The sequence below is a fragment of the Dermacentor albipictus genome, chromosome 6 (assembly GCF_038994185.2).
Source record: "Dermacentor albipictus isolate Rhodes 1998 colony chromosome 6, USDA_Dalb.pri_finalv2, whole genome shotgun sequence".
In the NCBI taxonomy this organism is placed as follows: Eukaryota; Metazoa; Arthropoda; class Arachnida; order Ixodida; family Ixodidae; genus Dermacentor; species Dermacentor albipictus.
The window spans coordinates 135,421,369-135,443,895 of record NC_091826.1 but is presented as its reverse complement, the minus strand read 5'-3'; the positions used below and the strand labels follow the sequence as shown (position 1 = coordinate 135,443,895).

The window sequence follows — 22,527 nt, the reverse complement described above, 5'->3', positions numbered from 1 at the left end:
ATGCTAGTGGTCCCTGCATTAGTAGCATTCTTTTAGAGCGAGACGACACTTTAGGTGAGAGGGTTGTCGCGTACGCAAGTCGCGTTCTGACAACCCTTATGAAAATATGAGATGAGTTTCACATGAAAGTCTGACGAGTTTTGACATCACAGCCATCAGACTTTCTGATGAGTTTCTTTGGAATTTTCTGATGTATTCCTAATGTCATTCTATAACATATTGGCCACCGTCTTTCTGTAGAACTCTTGACGAGTGCTTTTCTTGTGAGCATGAAATGTCTTCCTAATGTGCGCTCCAAAGCAGTTTTCTTGTGACTTTCTCACGTCTTCCTAGCGAATCTCTAATGAGCTTATACATTAGACTGCCGGTGCTCGTATTACTCCTATAACAAAATTGGCCACCACGTGTGGTAACATTTTCTCATGTGTCCCAATGGCAGTCAGACCTTATTTAAATATGTTACCTGTGCGTGACTATCTTTGGTGCTATATATATGCAGCCTGTATGCATGTACGTCCAGTGAAGATGCAGCACTTCTGACATGTACATGGGCATTACATATGCTGCGTGTTAGACATTACTCAACGAAAGAAATTTAACAAAAACATTTATTGGGCATATCAATGCTTCCTTAAATGCAGAAGGAGGTTAAATGAAAGGAAAACACAGTATCAGCCTGGTTACGGATGTGATATCTCCCTTTCATTTAATCTCGCTACTTATCACTGAGGAGAGGCTGTTCTTGAGGTGGAGTGTCGTCATCTTGAAGTAAGTGCATGTGTACCCTGCATGGTAGAAAGGACAGATAATTAACAAAACTTGGCAATCAACCACAGAAATACACACTGTATCACTTGCTGCAGAACGGTCTGGAGACGTTATAGCTAGTTCTGCGAAAAATTTATGTGGTGTCGGTTCACACAAAGTTGAGGAACCACTGTGTGGCCTTTGGGTGCAGCAGTAACTACAGTAAGCAGAAATTGCTCTTAGCTGCACAAATGTGCAACATGGATCAGCTGTGGCATGTGTACATGTCGTGAACTACTTCAGCTATATCGGTTTCCACTTGACAAAGGACAGCTGTGTCTGTGGATTGCTAGCGTGAATGAGAAATTCTCACTAATTACTTGGCATGGAAATGAGCGTAGGAGTGTTTGTGTATGGGCAACCCAATGCATCCCAGAGACATCCAAGTGCCAGTCGTTATAGAATATTTGCATCAGCTACGGGCACAGTTCTCATACATTCCAAGCCTACTATGTCATGCATGTGTTGGCCTCCTGAATGATGGCATATATCCCATTCAAGAAATACACCACACCATGTCTGGGGTTTTTTATCATTTACATCCGAGCACTGCTTTCAGAGGGAGGGCACAAGTTGAAAAACAAATGCGTAGAAGCATGACAAACAAGCTTGCATAAAAATAATTTAATAAATAAGCATGGTGGTTGCTATGCCATGTCATTAGAGAGTATTCCTCTTTGTCATGCAATCATAATGAGCGTCAACTGACACACGTCCCATTTTTGGCTGTGGTATTCTTCACTGATTTTGTTGTATCAGTCGGTTGCCATAGGCGAACGAAACAGATAAACAAGCTAAATCCAGTGCACAGCTTGCCGTGTCAATGCATGGTCAAATAAGACGAGCACACTGGTCCTTTGAGTGAATTATGGTGCCCTCCTAGGCGCATGCTGAGGCACCGGCTAGTCAGCGTGCCCGATGTACATTGGACCAAATATGCACGTGTTCAAAAGAGTAGCCTACATTAACCCTGAAAGATACGAGACAAATTTTGGGTATTTTTAACTAAGCAAGCCTCCAATGCCTGGGTGCCTTTGTCAATTCACTTGTGGACTGCAATGCACGTATATTTTCAGCAAAAATAAATTAGGCAGCAAATGCACAACAGTCATGTTGTATGGTCTCCCTTCCCTCGCTGCGCAAATTTTGTCCTGAAAAGTTACATGAACTGATTGAATTGAAAATTGAATCGAGAAACGCAAGGAGGCAAGCGAGGCTTGCTTGGTTAAAGGTAGCACCAAATTTGTCCAGTGCGTGTCAGAGGCACTGTGCTGTATTCCTTTCACATGTGGTCAAATGTACATAGCGCAGACTGGCTGGTGCCTAAATATGTACCTGTGAGATCACCATATTTCATTCAAAAGACCAGTATGCTCGTCCGACTTGGCCACACATATCTGCAATGGGGCTTCAGGCCAGATTAGGATTGTTTATCTGTTTTCACCCATGGCTGAAAATTGGCAAGAGAAATCAGTCAGGCGCACCACATAAATAACAATAAGTGTGAGCCAGCCCCCATTATCAATGCATGAAGAAAGGCATCCTTTGTAGATTACAAGGGATAGAAATTAGTGTGTGCCTATTTACTTCTTTTTATGCAGACACCATTTACCATGATTTTATGCCTTTGAATTATAACTTCTGCCATCCCTCTCAAATTAACTGGTGCACAACACAAGTGCACATCCAGTGCTATTTTTGTTAGTCCTTCCAACAACTTAAACAGTCAGTTGTTAGCCAAGGTCATGTTGCATATTCTCCCTTCTCTGACTGCGTAAATTTTGTCCTGAAATGTTACATGAACTGACTGGTAAATTCAAATGGACACTACAAGTTTCGCCGAGTGGACACAGCTGGTTCTCAGAAATGCACAAAAACAGTGATGGGTATCTGTTGGCATCCTGTAGTGTGTGCAAACTAGCTGTGACATTGCTGCAGTAAACACACTCACAACTGCTACAATGCCTACCAGCATGAATAAGGGCAGCTTGCAAAGAAAAGAATACGAAGAAAGTGAGAGAAAAAATAGAAAGCTTACCAGAAAACACCTCACTACTTAAGTAACTGCAGCACAATGAATACTGGCCTTCCTATTTCATTTCAAGAAATTCTAGTTCATCAAATGTGTATTTGCCAGTGACAGTTATTCTGAGAACAAGACAGACATGATTGTAAATGTCAATGTTAAACAATGGTAGGCACACTGCGTGCTTAGACCTGTGACATATATGGCACACTACACTTCGAATTCTTACATGGACAAAAACAGCACATGTGTGTATCATAAGCAGAAAGGAAAACAGGGAAATATGGGCTACAGCATAAGAAACAGTTCCAAACAAATAAAACCAAGATAAAAAGAAACATACTGTGTAATAGGCAAAAATAAAATGGACTTGCAGCCAAGCAATTGATGCGAGAAAAATACTAAACGTCAGGACATGCGACGTGTAGTTTTAACAGAACAAGATAATGTGTGCATAATATCTACAAACACAAATAAGCAGCAAGTGGAATGATGTTGCAGAAATATTTAGCCTATTTAGCAAGATGCATTAAGTAATATGTCGATACACTTATCCACTAATGATACCGAGATCCTACTTTTGTGAACACGTACACTTAAAGCATACCTGACATATCCATCCAGATTACACGCCGTGTTGCTGCAGCCATGGCCACGGGTTATGTGGACACTGTTGTGGGTCACGGCTTCACCACTACAAAGAGAATTCTGTGTTAACTTATAGCTGTGGCACAGTAAGACTATCACATAGTGAACACATGCAAGGAGCATGTAAAAACAGTCATGAAAACAATGCATGCACTGGTGCAGGGTGGCAACAGAGCACAAAGTCAAAGTTACTGATGAATGTCACGATAACAGGGACCCCTTCAACAAGGCAAAATTTCACACGCAGGAGCAGCAGCGCATTACATGAATGTTTGTTTACATAACGATTCTAGAGTTTCTTTCATAACTTTAAGTAACTATCCCTTGTAATGTTTATTTACGTCGAAGTTATGGCAACACCCCTTCAAAACAAACCTGTACTAGTAGCACGCTGTGATTGCTTACATTTTTTTTCCCCAATACAGCTCGTAAATCGAAAACCTTGTAAGCAGAGATTATCTACAACGTCGAATCATTTATAAGCGAGGAAACGTCATAGCAGTAAGAATCGGTCAAGAGGTAGATGAGTCGTTATCATGCGACTTCAGCAGAAAAACGGGAGCTCACGCACAAGCGCGCATGATGAACACGATTATTTCTGAACGTAATCTTTCTCATCAGAAGAAAACGCTTATCAAGATTTTCAATTCTGCATTATGGCAATTAATTCGCGCAACTAAACCCTGACACCCAGCAAGCATCGGCATAGGTTTCACTGTTGTCGTGGGAGTTCTCTTTCCTACGTTCGCAAGGCACCCTATGCCCACACGAGAAGCACGCACAACACGTGTGTAGTTAGCAAGCACGGTTACTCACCTTTTGAACGGCCCGACGCGGTCGAAAAGCGCCCTCCAAGTTGCCAGTGCTTCGATGCTACTCCCAGCAGACATACCGGTGCATAGTGGACGAGCAGTGGCACGCTAACAACACGCATTATTTCTTCGCGACGTCCACCCAACTTTCCACGACAACCAGAGACAAAGGGAACGCACTCCACAGCATGAACATCGTTGGTCCACATTTCGCTGGCGCGCCACGCACACGGCGAGTTTGCAGCGAGACACAAGTTGTCTGTGGCGCTTATGCGCACGCGAACTAAGTCACATTTGGTTACAGCAAACACAAAAACACACGATCTAACAAGCACATCGTTGCAGCTCGCACACCCGACCGACTCGAAAACAGAGCGACAGGCTGATTGGATTGGATTGGATAGGAAACGGGACGGTAGGTGGCGCCACGAACAGGTCGGTTGGGGCCAGCCAATGTCTCGGCTAGCGTCATCTGAGGATTTGTGCGGCTGCCTAATTGCGCATAGCTGTTGCAAGACAAAGAGAACCAAAGATAAGTCTATATTGTAAGCTATAGCTTGGCATAGAAAGAAATTCTATAACGCATTTTCAATTTGAATCGCTTCGGCTATCTGCAGCCAGCAAAAGCATGGCCTTCGAGATCTGAAAATGTTAACCCTATAGAAAGCCGTTGCGGTGACGCTATTCGAACGATTTTCACTTCAGTTACCTCTCATAAAAACCGTGAATTACGCATTTCGCTGCTCCCCGTGCTACCTGCGCCGTCACTTCAATTTAAATAACTTCCTGCTGTCGTTCACATCAACTATATAGCCTCAGACATCGTTGACGCGATCTCCGAGCGACACATGTGCAGTGTGCGATGTTTTAGTGCCCGTTGCAACAGTGTCAGTCGGAAATCATCAAATCTGCTCGTGTGGCGCAGCTTACACCCCTGTCGTCCGTATCTTGCTTTCGTGTTGGCGTGTTTAACGTGCGCGGGTTGCACTCCTGTCGCTCGTGCCTTCCGTGTTGATCGTGCTACCCACGAAGATTCCTCGAAAAACCCACATGTCTCGGCAGCGTGCATTTGGCCTATGTGGTATATGCCAGAAGTGTGCGCTGGCGTACGATGTGCGTGCAACCAAGTACTACAGTGCGTTCCAGCAAATAGACGCTGCCGCTTACGCGCACTTTCTTTTCCTTTTCTTTTTTTCCCCGTCGTGGTTGCTCAGTGGCTATGGTGGTGTTGGGCTGCTGAGCACGAGGTCGCGGGATCGAATCCCGGCTTCGGCGGCCGCATTTCAATGGGGGCGAAATGCGAAAACACCCGTGTGCTTAGATTTAGGTGCACGTTAAGAACCCCAGGTGGTCGAAATTTCCGGAGTCCTCCACTACGGCGTGCCTCATAATCACAAAGTGGTTTTGGCACGTAAAACCCCATAATTTTTTACGCGCAGTTTTCCATGTCATGATCATGTCAATCTGCAGAATTGTCGGTTTGCCACTTAAAGACTAGTAACACATCCGAGTAATCAAACTGCCCAGAACAAGGCATACGCTATAGTTTGGCACTGTTTACCAAATGTGATAACGGGGTAACACAATCTTACAGTGCTCTTTAAAAAGGAAAGAAAATGACGTCGTTGTTTTGTGCCTAGCCCTGATATATCGGAAGCGTTTCCAGAGTATTCGGCGCTCATGCTGTGTTATATCGTTTTCTTCATTTTTGTCTCTTAGACTGCCCCCAACGATGAATCAAAACCACTCCCAGCAAAGGCCAAGGGTCCGAGTGTCTTAATTAACTGTATCCTAATTAACGGTACCTTACTTAACATCGTCTTCATTAACACCAATGGTCATGAGTTCGACTCCCACCAAGAGTCATGGGTCCGAGTGCTTTCATCAACTATATCTTAATTAGCTGTACATTAATTAGCATCGCCTTCATTAACGACAACGTTCGTGGGCACAACTCCTACACAAGATCATGGGTTCGAGTGTTTTCATTAACTATATATTAATTAAATATGCCTTAATTAACATAAACTTTACCAACTAAGGCCGTGGGATCGAGTGCCTTAAGTGACTATATTAATTAACAGTACATTAATTAACATCGCCTTCATTAACAACAAAGGTCGTGGGTTCGATTCACACCCAAGGTACTGGGTGCGAGTGACTTGACTGTTAGATCTTAATTAACAGTGCATTAATTAGCACCATCATCATTAACAAAAGTCGTGGGTTCGAGTGCCTCAAATAACTGTATCTTAACTGTGCTCAATTAACACCGCCTTCATTAACAACAATGTCAGTGGGTTCGATTCCCACACAAGATAATGAGTTGGAGTGACTTAATTCCTAGGTCGTAATTAACTGCGCCTTAATTAGCATCGTCATCATTAACAAAGGTCGTGGGTTCGAGTGCCTCGAATAACTGTATCTTAACTACGCCTTAATTAACAGCGCCTTCAGTAACACCAAAGGTCGTGGGTACGAGTGTCTTAATTAACGACATAATAATCAGCTGCACATTAATTAACATATTAATTAACATGCTTCGACTTCCACTAAGGGTGGTACGTGCGTTCGAGTGCATTAATTAACTATATCTTCAATAACTGTCTTAATTAACGGTATCTTAACACCAAAGGTCGTGGGTTCGTAGCCTTAATTACCGCCAAAGGTAGTGGGTTTAACTCCCATGAAAGGTTGAGAGTTTGTAACCTCTTTGTACATCGAGTGCTCAGGCCGACAATGCCGGATTTTCCGGCTCATGAGCCATTTAATGCTATCGCATTACAAAGAATTTTTCACGACTTGGCATCGTACACATTCATACGTGATGTACTTTGACATTAGCAATAACACAAAAAAGCTGTATACTCCTCTCATCAGAAATCTTAAGGTGCATTGTCATTTGAGTCTCTGATGTACTTGTGATGCCAAAAAACATTAGACGATGCATTTCTTATGCATGTCTGATGTCACCTTAGGAACACATCACGTCCTCTACAGAAACTCATGGTTCATTTTCATAAGGGAAACGCTGAAAAGAATTACACCATTACGGAGTAGGAAAGCGTAGCTATCGTCAGGTCTGTGCAGAAGTTTCAACCTTATCTTCACGGCTGCCATTTTACCATCGTTACAGACCATCATGCATTATGCTGGCTTTCAACGCTGAAGTATTGGTCTGGACGACTTGGTCGGTGGATTCTTCGTCTGCAGGAATACGACTTTACCTACAAGTGCGTTAAAAAACACCAGAATGCAGATGCTCTTTTTCGCTCTCCGCTTCCTACGACACCATGCATTTTGTACCTCTTATTAAGTTCCACAACAAGACTTGCCACCCTCTCGTTAATGCTATAGAATTCCTGTATGTTACCAGCTATATTCTTATTAATCATGAATCCGACTCCTAGTTCTCTTCTCTCCGCTAAGCCCCTGTAGCACAGGACGTGCCCGCTTTTTAGCACTGTATATGCTTCTTTTGGCCTCCTAACTTCACTGAGTCCTATTATATCCCATTTAGTGCCCTCTAATTCCTCCAATAGCACTGCTAGACTCGCCTCACTAGATAGCGTTCTAGCGTTAAACGTTGCCAGGTTCATATTCCATTGGCGGCCTGTCCGGAGCCAGTGATTCTTAGCACCCTCTGCAGCGTCGCAGGTCTGACCGCCGCCGTGGTCAGTTGCTTCGCAGCTGCTGGGGACTGAGGGCCGGGGTTTGATCGTGCGAAAGCTTGTCACGGCAAGTAGTTCACGGCGATCACGGCGATCGTGAGAGAGGGATCGTGCGAAAGCTTGCCACGGCAAATAGTTGGAGGTCCATTGCATGGTGCATGGTTATAAGGCGCTCACCAGCAGTTCAGTCGACGCTCGCGCTATATTATTAAAAATCAGGGCGACTGTATAACAAACCCGATCACAGAAACTGGGACGCAGTTTTGCCATTCATGACTTTTGCATATAATACCGCCGTTCAACGCACGACCGCTTACTCGCCCTTCTACCTCGTCTATGGTCGTTCGCCCTCTTCCTGTCTTGACGTCTCTTTCTTCGCGCCAACTGTCAATCGATGTCTGTCCTCCTGTGAAGAATATGTAAAAAAAAAGAAAAAAAATGTAAAAATGAAACCAGCGGTGCCACAAAATTCAGAGAAACGTTGACAAGCGAAACAACACAACGTGTGAGGCAAGCGTATTCTATAGGTGAACTTTACGAGCACGCCTTTATGCACACTTTAAGAGCTTCATTGCATTGCAAGTGATAACAGCGGTAAGTGTAGTTGGCGCTCAAACAGAGCTATCTATTGGCAATGATACACTAAAGTAGAGTTGTCCTTTATTCATAAAATGGATTAAGAATTTTAGTTTGGTCGAATGAATCAAACTGTGTCTCGTGTTAATTAAAAATGTTTTTATTCTTTCGCAATGTTTGTTGCCTTCACGCATAGTCGCTCTTCAATCCCTGCTTTCAGACCACCCTTGCTTACGTCGGTGACCATTGGTTCTGAACCGCTTTTCGCCCGAAGCTTCACGACCAAATTGGATCCACCTTGGATATGCAATGACACTGCACATATATATATATATATATATATATATATATATATATATGTATATATATATATATATATATATATGGGACCAATTGCAATGCATGCTCACTGACCTGGAGAGGCACAGCAGCAGAGTGGGTCACAAAATTAATCTGCAGAAACCTAAAGCAATGTTTACCAATCTCGGAAGAGAACAGCAATTTAGAATAGGTAGCGAGGCACTGGAAGAGGTGAGGCAATACATCTACTTAGGGCAGGTAAAGACTGCGGATCCGGATCATGAGACGGAAATAATCAGAAGGATAAGAATGGGCTAGGGTGCGTTTGGCAGACATTCTCAGGTCATGAACAGCAGGTTGCGATTATCCTTCAAGAGAAAAGCTTATAATAGCTGTGTCTAACCAGTACTCACCTACGGGGCAGAAACCTGGAGGCTTACGAAAAGGGTTCTACTTAAATTGAGGACGACTCAACGAGCTATGGAAAGAATAATGATGGGTGTAACGTTAAGGGATAAGAAAAGAGCAGATTGGGTGAGCGAACAAGCGCGAGTTAATGACATCTTAGTTGATATCAAGAAAAATAAATGGGGGGCATGGGCAGGAGATGCAATGAGGAGGGAAGATAACCGATGGTCATTAATGGTTACGAACTGGATTCCAAGGGAAGGGAAGCGTAGCAGGGGGCGGGAGAAAGTTAGGTGGGTGGATGAGATTAAGGAGTGTGCAGGGATGACATGGCCACAATTAGTACATGACCGGGGTTGTTGAAGTATGGGGGAGGCCTTTGCCCTGCAGTGGACGTAACCAGGCTGTTGATATATATATATATATATATATATATATATATATATATATATATATATATATATATATATTATTTATTTATGCAATACTCTCAATCCCGTCAGGGATCGTAACAGACAGGGCATTGAAAAAGTACATTGACATACAAACATGACAATATAAAAAGGTTTAGAAATACACTTTAATACACAGAATAAGCTTATACATCAGCAGGAGTAAAAAATATATGATGAGGTTCATGCTGCAGGATTTGGGTTGGAAAGAATAATTGTTCCACAATATGCAAAAAAAACAAAGCTATTAGCAAACTGATACTGACAATAAGCAAAAATAATTACTGATTAAGCAGATCGTTCTGAACAAGTGTGATAAAGGCAGTTAGTAATTAACTATTAACAGAGCTCACGTCCAAGGCGTTCCAATCGCGTGTTGTCTGTGGAAAGAAAGAATACCTGAAAGTGTCAGTACGGAATGAATACTCGTTTAGTGTGGGAGGGGCTATGACGTGTTTCCCTCGTTTGAGATTTCGTTATGTATCGTGAGGTATCCAGATTTAATTGGTTGTTTACCAGTTGGTAAATGGTTTTAAGGCGTGCTAGTTTTGCTCTGTTTTGAAGAGTTAGCATCCCGGCTTATTTGAGTAGTTCTGCCGGCGAGTCTGTTAGCCTATGTTGGTTACAAATGTACCTGAGCGCCTTTCTTTGAACACCTTCAAGTTTTTTAATCAGCTTGTTAGTGAAAGGAAATCAAACGACATTTGTATACTCTAGTACCGGTCTGACAAATGTTTTGTATGCTAGTAGCTTTATATAAGATGGTGCTAGTCTGAGGCGTCTATTAATAAAAAATGACTGTTTTAGTGCGATTGCCGTGACTTTGTTAACGTGAGCATCCCATCTAAGGTTGGAGGTTAGTAATATTCCTAAGTATTTGTATTCACAGACCGAAGCAAGAGGAATGCTGTTTAGTGTGTACTGAAAAAGTGACTTGGGGGGGGGGGGGGAGGTGTTTCCTCCTTGTTACGGATAATAGGACAGATTTGTCAACGTTAATAGTAATCTGCCAATCTTCACACCACATCGCTACTGCTGCTACGGCGTTATTTAAAGCTATATGGTCTATGACTGAGTTAATTTCGTGATATAGCACGCAATCATCGGTAAAAAGTCTAATGTTAGAAATGTTAGCAGGAAGGTCGTTTATAAAAATTAGGAATAACACTGTGGCTAAGACGCTTCCGTGTGGTACACCTGATGTGACATCAGCTGTTACGGATTTCCCATTATTAATTTCGACAAACTGAGTACGGTTAGTGCGGTAATCAATAATCCAGTCTCTCTCTCTCTCTCTCTCTCTCTCTCTCTCTCTCTCTCTATATATATATATATATATATATATATATATATATATATATATATATATATATATATATATATATATATATGCAGGCCAGTTTTTCGTAGTCCACTTTAACTACCCTCATGCTGAAGGAACGTTGCACGTCACTCCGGACTACCTACTTGTCCGCATGGCGCATGCGCAACTTTTATCAGAAGGAGGCAGAAATGAACTACTTCATGCATGAGAGAAGTCAGTTGATGTTTTTACATGAATGTCAGTTACTTAAGTTTAATGCCATTGAGCGACATGAGGCGTATGGACACCCATTTTAGCCCTGATCGCTGGCGTCACTTGTTATCGACGAGTGTGCGGCACGCGCTTGGGCACCCCGAAGCCTCCATCTCTGCTCTGCGTCCTACGATGTTTTCCATTACCGCCACTTGTACTGAGTACGTGCAAACTATACAAGATAGCCTTCCGAGAAGTACAAGCGCACTGATTTAGGTATTTGCCTAGGAAAAATTTCACGGTTTGAAATACGGTTCTGCCGCGAGAAAAACTAAGCAGAAAGAATGTACAGAAAAACCTCCAACTTACTACTGAATTTAGTACACAAACATCCACATAATATACACAGAGGACTGGCATGCGCAATCCCATCAAGTACATGACACATGTAAAACACAGTTATCTCCGCACGGGCGACAAAACGCACCATCTAGACCAAAACATAGCACAAAGAGTCTAACAGTTGTATTAGTTATTGTTCAATGAGACCGAAGAGACGCTGATACAAGCATCACCCCTTTTCTTTAATACGCTTCCAGCACTTCAGTTCCCAATGAATCCGCGCTCTTCCTAGCAGACATGTGTCCCCAAGCTGTGGCACGCAGCCACATGAAGCGCAACGAAAGGGCAAGTGCGAACCTGTTCTATTTCAGCGTGAAATCTTTAAGCCCACCGTGTCGCAGGAAAGTGTCGGCGCCGGCGGAATTGAGTGAGCAAACATTGCCGCACATATATAGGTAAATGCCTTGCTGTATGACATGCGGGATATGTGGGTGATATTGCCACAGTATTCTATCTCTAAAGTTGTGTAGACATTGTCTCACATTGTTTACAAAGTTATTCCACAGAATTTGGAGACTGACAGCCCGAAAACTAGCGTCATGAAATGAAACACCGACAGCGCATGCCTTTTATGTAAAATATTCTGAGATTTCAATATTAAAAATGCTAAACAATAACAAAAAGCTGAAAAATATGCAATTATTTAGGCACGGCTGTTCACTACAACCGAGATCAGCCCATGCCAGAGGCCACGTTTCTACCAGAAAGCCCGCCTTCCTGCACAGCATTGGCCGTCAGCGTTTCCCGGTAACCATTGCGGCATATCTCAACAGTGTGGGAGAGTACTCGCACTCACTCACCACAACTTTTCCAGGCCCCGCACTCACTCACGTTCACGCTCACCTTAAACACTCACTCACGGGCACTCACCTCCACTCTCACTCACTGGCACTCACTCACACTCGTACTGACCTCCACTCACACTCACTGGCACACACTCGCACTGACCTCCACTCACACTCACTGGCGCTCTCTGGCACTCACCTGCGCTCACCCTCACTGGCACTCACTCGCACTTGCACTCATCTCCACTCACAGCCACTGGTACTCACTCGCAATCACGCCTTTGAAATGAGTGTGAGTGAATGGGAGTGAGGGCACTTCTGAGTGAGTGTGCCGCCCTCAGCCGCTCCTAATTCGTGTAAATTCATAACGAAGCTTCCAATTTAACATCTGTTACGTCTGGAGTGCCCCAAGGCAGCGTTTAAGGCGCAGTTTTATTTTTAATATACATAAACGATTGGCCTTTCCAATTACATGGTGACATCCGTCTTTTCGCTGACGATTATTTTTCGTACCGCGATGTTGATTGCAATGATGATCACCATACATTAAATTCTGGCGTTTCTTGGTGTCAGGAGTGAAACATCAGTAAGGCTAATAGTGAGCGGAAAGAAACAGATACCTGATTTTACTTACATTATTATTGACACACCTTTCACTTGTGTATTTCAGGGTAAATATTTAGGTGTAACTTTAACACGCGCTCTCCGGCGGGTAACCCACGTTAACAACGTAACCTCAAGTAGAAATCATTACACATGCTGAGCACTAAAGCGACACATCTTTCTCTGAAGACGCCTTCGTCTCGCAACCACAGATACAAATCTGCTAGCCTACAAAATGCTTGTTCGACCAGTGCTGTAGTACGCCAGTATTGTTTGATTTACGTACACAAAAGAACTCGTAAGTGGGGGTGCAGAGGAAGCAGTAAGGTTGATACAAGGTAACGGATTCATCGACTGAAATATTAAAAAGACCTGGTTTATAACCGCGGCAAAATAGGGCAAAACTAGTGCGACTAAAGTTTTTGTTTCAATTCATTCGTGGTAACATAACCGTTGACACATCCGTACGAAGTTCTTCGAATAGTTCTAGGTCAACACGCCACAACCACTCTAGAACACCTAATGAATACACCTTTAAATCAAATTGCCTTAAATATTGATATTTCCTTAGAACAATTAAAGAATGGAATGAATTTAGTGCTTCTGTTACAAACGCTTTATCTTTAAATAACTTCACGACTTCGAGCTGCCACCAACACAAATTGCGTTCGCTCGGAGCTTGCCCCGTTCGCTCGGAGCTTGATTGAGGAGGAAACGGCAGCTAGACAAGATAACGTAAAACGTAAAACAAACTGGTTTATTACATCGCTACGGGCGAGCGAACATCAAGCAACAGAGCACCGTAGTGTATGCGAGCAACTACAAAAGTTAGAAGGAGAGTTCTTATCTACAGAGCAGCGCTCTCCCTCTTTATATCCCGTACGGGGTTCTGTCTTCACATCACTGGAGTCTGGAACAAACAATTCCAAAGCGTCTTTATGCTTTGAAGGACACATTGGCGTTTTTTGTGTACTTGCGCGTGGCATGCCGTGCCGTCTATTCGGTGTGTATTTGAATAAAAAAAAAAGAAGAGCCGTTTTGCTGTGTAGAACGCGCGTAAGAATGAACGCGCCGCGGGCACAGGCAAAAGCAAAAAAAAAAAAACTGCGCATGCGACATGGGGGGGGAGGGGGTGGAGGAGGAGGAAGCGGGTAGCGAGCTGGACAAGTCGGTATAATAAAAAAAGCTGATTTGGAAAAGAGGTGCCACGTGGCTGCTGTTCCTCTTGCTATGACGACGTAAACAACCATGTGCGCCGTCACTTTCCTAAAGTATCGCCCGCCCATAAAGGCCGTAACTGAAGGGCGCCTTGGCGCTAGCGTCGAAAAGAGCGCCTGCACAAACTGGACCAATGGGAGCCACGCGGAGACTGACATGGCGGTCTAGAACACTAGCACCGTTAGAGTCGTGGAGTTTCCTACAATATGCTAGGGCGCACTCTGAAGCTGCAGTCGTTGACCCACTATGGAAATGATGGGAAGTACATAGATTTGTCTGATCTTCGTGCTTATGGATTCAGACCTTCTTGTAGCTTTGATTACTACGCTTGATATGCCTTCATTTTCATATATTTCAAAGCAATCTATACTATTCGATGCGCAAGCGGCTTTAACTCAAGCAGTTTCCGTACAAGTCTATGCACCTTCTCTTTCCCTTCTCTCTCTTCCCTTTCTCTCTTCCCCCAGTGTAGGGTAGCCAACCAGACTCTTAACTGGTTAACATCCCTGCCTTCCTATATTCTTCTTTCTCTCTCTATACTCTCCGAAGTGCTGAAGATATTGCGAACACGCTCAATCAGCACTAATTGCAATGATTGAGCTTGTCGAGGTGCCCAAATCCAAATGCTCCTAGAACTGGCACGCTCACGATAAATTCATAAGGGCGTCTCACATCGTATATCGATGCATGTGTCCGTCGCCTAATCTTGAGTACCTCTACAATGTAAAAAGAAGGCATCTTATGAACGATCTTGTTGAGAGTGTGCTTCCTGTACCGTTGTATCGGTTAATGTTTCCAGGGCCTGCATAAGACGTACATAAAGGGTTAAAAATATGTAGATACTGGCGAACGTTAAAACATTTTGCTTCCAGCTTCACACGGGAACCTTGTCTGCTATAACGTGGTGAGAGGAAAGAGGAATTTATGTGCCATGGGGAAGCAGATGCTTTCTGTGTAACAAAGCTGAAACGATCGAACATGTTTTCATCGCCATAATGCCATATTTCTTTGGAATATATATCTGAGAACTTTCAAGATAGACGTACTCTTAATCCACATGGCAGTCGTTTTTTACCTTCTGAACGCGATTTTGAACAGATGGACGTTATGTTTTTACTCGCGCTGCACGCAGTCAGGCGTAGTCTGTTAGCATACAGACACTGTGATGTTAAAGGGAGATCTGTGTATGAATATTCCATGAAAATTATTGTGAAAGTACGTAACCTGTAAAAGACGACTGAATGTGATGAAAATGTGGCGTCAATGCTGGATACTTTAACACATATAGAACGAGTGTGATCTGTGACCACAAACTCCTTTGCTACTTGTAGCCAAACTAGAAATTAAAAAAAATGCGTCCGTGGCTTACTTGTTTCGGTATCAGGCTTCTCTGCTAGAGGTGCTATGTTCGAAACGCGCCGTCGGACAATTTAAAAATGTTCATTTATTATTTATTACGCACTACATTGTTGAAAACGACGAGCTTACAAAGTTACAAAGTAGTTTGAAGCCACAACGAGGAAGCTTAGGCAAATCCATGTACTTCCAATAATTCCCCTGCTAGTGCAACTGCTCCTATTGTAGCTCCCCTAGACACTACCTCCATAGTTACCTCTAGTAACTATTCTATGAAACTCCATGGTTAGAGTGACCTATACTCGCGAAAAAACCTTGTGTGGCAATGAAGGGAAAGCTACAAGGGCTTGGCTGCTGCACATGTGTTACGGCGCCAAGTAGTCCGCCAGAATTTGGCAGGGCTTTTTGTTGCTCGGAACAGACGCTGAATCGACGCAGCTTCACGTGCGACGGTTTTGCGTTTGCCCAGACGCGGAAGGGAAAAGCCGCCAAATAAGTTAACATTTACATTTAGTGGTGTGTTTTTATCTTATTTATCTGTTGCTAATGAGGTGTTTGTTTTCTCTTCCGCAGCCTAAAGGAACGGGGATGAAAACGCGGCACTCTTTTTAGAAGTGCTCTAACTTGAGCGCACTTTGCCTCCGTAGCTTACCCGTCATTGCCACACAAAGTTGTTCGCGAGTATAGAATCCTCGATGCCTGAAATACTGGCCGAGTTTCCAAAGCACCGGCTCCCGTGTGAGGCATTTGCACTGCCGCGCGGCTGCTGTGCCGGACCTGTGGGCGCTCGGGCAGCGAGTGGAAGGCCAGGGGGGTCTGCTATGTGCTGTAGTTTTCTTGCGTTCAGCTTCTACGCAAGACACTTGGAGGCTATTTAATTTCAATGGTGCGCTACGGCATGGAACTTACACATATTTATGAGTTGTCTTAGTGCTGGAGCAGCAAGCCATAGCAAAAATCATCTGTCGAACGGCGTCGGCGCAGCCTAGTTTTGGGGCTAGAGTTCTGAAACAGAAATGTGGGGGCTGCACGTGCGTAGAAACGCGCAAAAGGAAGTCACACGCACAAGAATAGAATGAAAACAACGTTATTCGCATGGATAAGTGGGAAAAAAGGGTGATGCATGAGATAAGAGTAAGGAAAAAAAGGTAATTAAAACTAAAAACGTCGTCTGCAGCACGTTTACCTTCGTCACGCCGTACATAATGAACCAGCCCCGCAAGTGCGAACCATTGCGGTAACAAACCTGCAAGCATAGAAGGAAATGCACAAACTCCCCGTATTTACTGCACACAAACACGTTCTCTGTGCGGTGAGTCGGTGCAGTATTATCTTGTGGTTACGTCGTATGCTATAGGAGTTAAATTATTGCAATGTTCGGGAATAGCGACCAATATATCAAGCGCACAGCAGACGCACACCGCTTTCGCGCAGCTTCCACAGCGGAGAAAGCCCGCGATGGATGGATGGATGGATGTTATGAGCTTCCGCTTTGGAACGGGGCGGTGGGTTGCGCCACCAAGCTCTTGCTATTATAGTGCCTAATGTCTTACCTTGGTTAAAAAAGAAAAAAAAAAACATATGAACTCCCTCAACCAAATTTTCTGACCGCCTACTGTGAACATTGCTTTGGTACGTCTCCATTTTTTGTCGTTTCCCTATTTTTCTTCCACCAATCTTCCAATCGTCTCTTACTAATCTCTGCTGCGACATGTTTACTTTTCCCCTGCTCTCGCTAAACGCAAATGCTTCAAGGAGGCCAGTGGTGCCTAAATCGACCACTGGGCAGATGTCTTCACATTCTAATAAAACGTGTTCCATCGTTTCCCTAGCTTCACCGCACCAAGCACATGCTTCTTCTTCCTTCCTATATCTCGCTTCAAAGGTGCGTCTTCTAAGGCAGCGCGAACTCGCTTCGAAAAGTAATGAGCTTCCCTTTGAGTTATCATAGATTTTTTTTTTTCCTGATTTCGATTTTTCCTCTGAAGCAGTTACTCGTGGCAGGTTTCTTTTCCATCGCCAGATCCGCCGCGCTGCTTCGCGGGTGAGGCGAAGCAGCGCGGCGGCGTGGCAGTTCTCCGGAAAAGTTTTCACCATCATCATCAGCCTGGTTACGCCCACTGCAGGGCAAAGGCCTCTCCCATACTTCTCCAACAACCCCGGTCATGTACTAATTGTGGCCGTGTTGTCCCTGCAAACTTCTTGATCTCAAACGCCCACCTAACTTTCTGCCGCCCCCTGCTACGCTTCCCTTCCCTTCGAATCCAGTTCGTAACCCTTAATGACCATCGGTTATCTCCCCTCCTCATTACATGTCCTGCCCACGACCCTTTCTTTTTCTTGATTTTAACTGAGACGTCATTAACTCGCGTTTGTTCCCAATCTGCTCTTTTCTTATCCCTTAACGTTAAGCCTGTCATCCTCCTGTCCGTAGTTCGTTGCGTCGTCCTCAAATGAAGTAGAACCCTTTTCGTAGGCCTCCAGGTTTCTGCCCCGTACGTGAGTACTGGTAAGACACAGCAGTTATACACTTTTCTCTTGAGGGATAATGGCAACCTCCGGTTCATTATCTGAGAATGCCTGCCCAAACGCATCCCAGCCCATTCTTATTCTTCTGATTATTTCAGTCTCATGATCTGGATCAGCGGTCACTACCTGCCCTAAATAGATGTACTCCCTTACCACTTCCAGTGCCTGGCTACCTATCGTAAACTGCTGTTCTCTTCCGAGACTGTTAAACATTAGTTTTCTGCAGATTAATTTTTAGACCCAATCTTCTGCTTTGCTTTACGCTCCCTGTGTGTTAGGTCACCCTAACACGGGTTGCTCCAATCAAGAACGCAGGCGCAAGATCGGACCATAAGTGGGCATAACCGCCTTATGCTCGCACCTGCAGGCACCCGGCGCCAACTTGTCGCGTCGGCAGGCGGGGAGAAGGAGTGAGCGTCCGAAGGAGGAGTAGCCGCCGCTGGCACACAGACGCACACGCACGCACGGCCCGCATGACTTCCAACGGTTGTGTCTCGGCGACCCGTCGGCGCCTCCCTAAAGCCGAAGAGCCTTATGCCCCAACGACTGGCACGTGTTGGCAAGCTTCGGCACGCGCCGACAAGCGAACGCTTCACTTCGTGTTGGTCGGAGGAAGAGGGCACGCAACCACTGAACACAAGCTCGGACGCGCGCCGAAGCTCGCTGCTCGGCTGCGGCACACTGTTGCTGGACTATTTTGTCTTCATCCGTCAATGTCTGGCCTAAAACATGCTGCTGTAAACTAAGGTCGACACAAGAATTTAGTGATCTGTATGCTCATTTAGATAAAGAAAACACGTTTGAATAATGACTGTAGGCCGGGCGCAACAGTTGGTTTTTATTTTTGAAGTAACCATAGTGCACAAAACATCGACACCAGCGCTCGCGCTCGCGCGTCGTCTGTCTGCAAGATCACTGAGCCTGCACGACGATGCCAAATCATATCACAAACTGTTGTACCATTTCATTTTTTTGGTAGCTCATTGCCCAGCCAACTATGTAAGAATTAGGCGTGCAAAGTTTCATTGAAAAAATTTGTGTTGGAAATAATGTGACGCAGTAGACATGGTGAAAAAGGATGCAGACTCAACCGCAACGATAGCGGCGAGGAATGTCGGCAATCGTCGAAAATTTCATCTGTGGGCCAAGCGCGTCGGCTTTCATACATCAGTCTTCGAAAGTTCCAGCGTATTCGCTGGTGCCCGCGCGCCTTTCAGAAACTGCTACACAATTCGTGTCGAGTATGCAATCAGATTATACGAGGTTCGTCGACAACAGACAATCGACAGAACCATCGATAACATTCGCGAAACCTCCGACACGTCAAGGCGCACCCTGCACCAATCGATAAAGTTTAACATTTTTTATACGGTGAAATACATTAACCGGAGGCGGATAAAGTATCCGTATCAATATATTTATGCTTGTTGGCGCATGAAAGAAACGTGAAAACGTGGGTTCTAAGAAAATCAGCAAAAAAGAATTGAAACACCTGTAGCAGTCACAAAAGAAAGAAAACTAGAATAACCAAAATTTACGTAATTTATAGCTTGTCTCCTCCCGATTCTTGATGCTGTCATGTCTAGCCGATGGAGCACCTTATTATTCTAGGTTGTTTGCATGAATCAACACCGCGTCGGGAGGACTTCGCACTGAGTGTATTGCTAGAAAACATTTTCACAGTGTAAAGGCCATGTTCTTTTGTAACTGGTTTCCACATATCAAGTTTGTCTTCCTAGACATTAATGAAATGACATACCGTGAGAGAATACAAGCTTGAGAATTGGAGGGTTTTAATAGGGGTCTTCCGTTGCTCTTTGCCAAGTGGTACTATTGAAGTGCTTATTCGAATGTATGGGTGCAGCTCATTTGTATAATATAAGAAATATATATATAAACAGGTTATTTTCACAATTTATGCACTTCGTCATCACAAAAAAATACCAGTTTATTGTTTTCAGCCCGCTATGATGTTTTTAATTATTTATTTATTTATTTATTTATTATACCCTCAGGGTCAACAGACATTACAGAGGGGAGTGGTACAAAACACAGAAAAACATTATTTTGACTACAAGAAGCAGCACAATGTTTCTAATTAGGCGATAGTAGTTATGAAGAGGCAAAATACATGCTACAAAAAATACCATATATATACAAAGGAGCAGTCCAGTCTTTCTAATTATACAATAATAGCTATAGAGAGGTAAACAAAAACAACATGTTACAGGGCATTGGTTAATGAAGTCACAAATTTTTCATGATCTGAAATTGTTACTACCAATTTGGGAAGGCGATTCCAATCATTTGATGTGCGTGGTATGTATGAATGTAGGAATGATTCTGTTTTACACAATTGAATGCCAACGTTATGAGCATGACTCAAGTGGTGCGAAACGTAATGGGGAGGAAGTATTAGTAAATCACGCAGGTAGGGATGATGATATAGTTTGTGAAAGAGGCTTAAGCGAAGCACCGCACGTCGAGAAGCAAACGTAGGTAGATTAAGGTTAGCTTTCATTACCGTGATGCTCGCGCTACGACTGTAATTAGAGAGTATAAAACGGACGGAATTATTTTGCACCATTTCAAGCGTATGTACCAAAGTATTAAAATGCGGATCCCAAAGCGAAACGGCATATTCTAACTTAGGGCGACTGAGTGTTTTATATAGCATTAGTTTGAGAGACGAAGGCGATTTTGCAAAGTTACGACGAAGACATCTGAGCATGCGATTAGCGTTGCAGGCAACATGAGAGATGTTAGTATCCCAGCTTAGGTTGCTACTGATGTGAACTCCGAGGTACTTATGTGAAGATACGCTGTCGAGTAGTGAATTATTTAGGTGATAAGTAGGTAAAGTAGTAATCTTTCTAGACACTCGCATGAATTTGCATTTTTTAATGTTTAGTTCCATAAGCCATATATTACACCACTTAAAGACTGCGTTAATGTCAGCTTGAAGAAGAGCGGTGTCATTTGAACTTGTTATTTCTCGGAAAATTACGCAATCATCGGCAAACAAATGAACTGATGAGGAAACGCAGGATGGTAAATCGTTAATATAGATGAGGAAAAGAAGAGGACCGAGGACTGAGCCCTGCGGTAACCAGAATGGAGTGTGCATTCTTCAGAATTCGCGCCGTTAGCTGAAACAAACTGAGAACGGTTAGCAAGAAAACTTTCAATCCAGATTAAAATACAGGGATCGAGCTTAAGTAGTCGTAATTTATAGATGAGCAGTTTGTGACACACTTTGTCAAAGGCTTTAGCAAAGTCAAGGAAAATGCAGTCAGCCAAGGACCTATTGTCAAGAATGGTTTTTAGTTTGTGTACGAAAAGTGTTAGTTGGGTTTTACACGAGTAAGATTTGCGAAATCCATGCTGTGATGGTGCGAAAAATGAATTCGACTCCAAAAAACTGGCAAGATGAGAAACCAAGATATGCTCTAGTATCTTACAAGGTATACTTGTGAGCGAAATCGGTCTGTAGTTTAGAGGGGAATGCTTATTGCCTGATTTATGAATTGGAATTACCTTCCCGACTTTCCACTCGGATGGAAGAAAACCATCGTGCAATGATTGCTGGAAAAGTTTAGTTAAGATTACTCATGTGTAACAAACTGTGCTTTGAAAGAATTTCACATTAATGTGATCACTACCCGGCGCAGAGGATGGTTTTAGTGACGTAATGATGCTCGCGACACCATCATCGCTGATAATGAGAGGGAGCATTACATCATGGTCATATGGTCGTAGATGTGTTGGAGTGGAATTGCTAGGTAACGAGAAATGTTTTGCGAAAACTTCATTTAGTACTCCGGGACACTGGTTGGCCGGTATAGCATCACCATTAACGTCACTGAGCGCTATTATATTATTGTCTTTAACATTAACCGTGTGCCAAAATTGTTTAGGTTTAGTTTTAAGCATACGAGGTAATGTGCTGCTTAGGAAGTTATTTTTGGCGTCTTTTAGGGCCTGCACGTACTCATCGGCGCTCTGTTTGTAGGCTGACCAACGATCATTGGTACGGCTTAGTTTAGCCGATTTAAACAGGCGCTTTTTTTTGTTAGACAAGCGTTTTAGCTGATGATTATACCATGGTTTCTTCAGATTAGAGGTGATCGTGTAAATAGGGATATGCCTATCTGTTAATTCAATCAATTTATTAACAAAGATACTCCAGTTTGACTGAATATTACGGCATTCAAATTCACGCAAGTATTCATCAAGGAACACTGCGAGTTCATTATTAATTGAAAGAAAGTCAGCCTTGTTATAATTTCTTAATGTCTTGATCTTTTTAATCGGTTTAGGTCGCTCGAGGCAAACTTTAAATGAAAGTAGGCAATGATCGCTAATACCTGGCGAACATGTTAGGTCGGAAATAAGATCGGGTCGGGTAGTAAAAACAA

The 22,527-nt window shown here is 43.5% G+C and overlaps 1 protein-coding gene and 2 long non-coding RNA genes across 4 annotated transcripts in view; 1 reads left to right on the top strand and 2 right to left on the bottom strand.

Annotated features, from left to right (window-relative positions):
* The window catches only part of LOC135902239 (agrin-like), a 615,148-nt gene that overhangs the window by 114,192 nt on the left and 478,429 nt on the right, over positions 1 to 22,527 (top strand). The window lies entirely within an intron of this gene.
* LOC135902277 (uncharacterized) lies at positions 591 to 4,679 on the bottom strand. The gene is made up of 3 exons (XR_010564469.1): positions 4,298 to 4,679; positions 3,441 to 3,527; positions 591 to 785 (listed from the first exon to the last, which is right to left on the bottom strand). It is a non-coding gene; the product is annotated as an uncharacterized lncRNA (long non-coding RNA).
* The window catches only part of LOC139061374 (uncharacterized), a 42,402-nt gene continuing 28,011 nt past the window's right edge, over positions 8,137 to 22,527 (bottom strand). The window contains exon 3 of the long non-coding RNA XR_011515410.1: positions 8,137 to 8,370. This is a non-coding gene — a long non-coding RNA (uncharacterized lncRNA). The remainder of the gene's footprint in view (positions 8,371 to 22,527) is intronic.